This window comes from Macaca nemestrina, chromosome 1 (genome assembly GCF_043159975.1).
Source record: "Macaca nemestrina isolate mMacNem1 chromosome 1, mMacNem.hap1, whole genome shotgun sequence".
Taxonomy (NCBI): Eukaryota; Metazoa; Chordata; class Mammalia; order Primates; family Cercopithecidae; genus Macaca; species Macaca nemestrina.
In genome coordinates this window covers 99,909,706-99,911,625 of record NC_092125.1, presented here as the reverse complement: position 1 = coordinate 99,911,625, position 1,920 = coordinate 99,909,706, and the positions used below count along the sequence as shown (strand labels likewise).

The window sequence follows — 1,920 nt, the reverse complement described above, 5'->3', positions numbered from 1 at the left end:
ATGGGCAAGTTCATAAAACCTGGGAAAGTAGTGTTGGTCTGGGCCAGACACTACACCGGATGCTACTCTGGATGCAAAAACCATCATCGTGAAGAACATTGATGATGGCACCTTAGAATGCCCCTACAGCTGTTCTCTGGTGGCTGGAATTGACTGTTATCCTTGAAACGTGACAGCTGCCATGGGCAAGAAGAGCACCCAGAGGTCAAAGATCAAGTCTTTTGTGAAAGTTTATAACTACGGTCACCTCATGCCCACAAGGCACTCTGTGGATACACCCTTGGACAAAACTGTCATCAACAAGGATGTCTTCAGAGACCCTCCTCTTAAATACAAGGCCCAAAGGGAAGCCAAAGTCAAATTCAAAGAGAGGTAAAAGAACAAGTGGCTCTTCCAAAAGCTGTGGTTTTAGATTTTTTGGGGGGGTCATTAAAAATTTTTAAAATAAAAATAAAAAAAGGAAGAAAAAAAAATGAAGGCTCCTAACCAAGACCCAAATCGCTGGCCACCTTGCCTCCATGTGGAGGTTTTCAGTGAAGGACCTGTCAGTAAGGGCAAGATTTTCCTCCAGACTTTCACACGCTGTTTTCTCAAAACATTTGGAGGAAAGAAAAATAAAATCAAAGCTACAAAGTTCATTCCCTCACTCTTTAATTCAACATTTACTGAGTAGGCAAGGATGCTATGATTTGCATCTGAAAAAAAAGATTGAAATAGATTTTACTAATCTCCCAAGTCTCAGAAATAAACAAACAAATGTCAATAACATGCCCAAGCAATATCCACTTTTAAGTAGCATCATTTTCTACTGAAACCACCAGAGAAAAATGGTTGCAAAACGTACCCCTAAATAGCTGAAAGAGTCGGCCAGCTATATATAATCATTAGATATAAGCCAATTAAATTGCAAATACTATCTGCCAAAAACGATGATTTTGAATATAGAAAAGTTGAATTCAAGCCACTCTATTTTCCAGTAAGATAAAGAGGCCATTTCTTGTTAGTGACAATAAAATTACATCACTAGCATAGACAGTAGTTATTTTTGTACTTTTTATAATAAGGGTACATGCAGTTAGATCACACACAAATTGTTTCAAATCATTAAGATACAAATTAAAAAGAAGAGTTGGAGGAAGCAGAGGCAGAACACAGTTTCATTTTTTAAAGACCAGAATTATCTGATCTGTTAGGAAACCATTCTCAGGAACACTTATTGTGGTATAAAGCTCAGACTGCATATAAGCATCAGTTATCAGATCTTACAGCCCAGCTGCATTACATATCTTCTCCTTCACCCTCCCCACCCTCTCTCCACCCTTTACCCTGCTCTGTGTCTCAGGAGGCTGACTTGTATGGGCTGCATCAATGGGCTCCCTCTCCATACCCCTTCTAAAGGAGTTCGGTCAATGGGAGGTACCCACAAGAGATTAGAGACTGGGAGAATAGGAAGTTAGAGAATTTAATCCCCCAGCTTCCTCCCTACTGGGCCACCGTAGGTTGGCTGCATTCCTCACCCAAATGCTGATGTCAAGCAGTCCTCTTCATATGGCTCCACTCTCCAAACCCCCGTAACCCCTCACTTCCTTTGATTTTTCACCTATGAGTTGCAGTGGCTCCCTGCTATTATTGTTGGCCTAAGGAACTATACCCACCTCTCGTAGGTTTTCCTCAACTCTGCCTGCACCTTTGTATCTAGTTCCTTTTTCTTTTCTTTCCTTTTTTTTTTTTTTTTTTTTTTTTGAGAAGGAGTCTTGCTCTGTCACCCAGGCTGGAGTGCAGTGGCACAATATTGACTCACTGCAACCTCCACCTCCCAGGTTCAACTGATTCTCATGCCTCAGCCTCCCGAGGAGCTGGGATTACAGGCATGCACCACCATACGTGGCTAATTTTTGTGTTAATATTTTTAGTGGGGAT

The 1,920-nt window shown here is 41.2% G+C and overlaps 1 pseudogene; it reads left to right on the top strand.

The window, feature by feature from the left end:
* LOC112429526 (large ribosomal subunit protein eL27-like) lies at window positions 1-412 on the top strand (annotated as a pseudogene).
* Window positions 413-1,920: the final 1,508 nt, after the last annotated feature.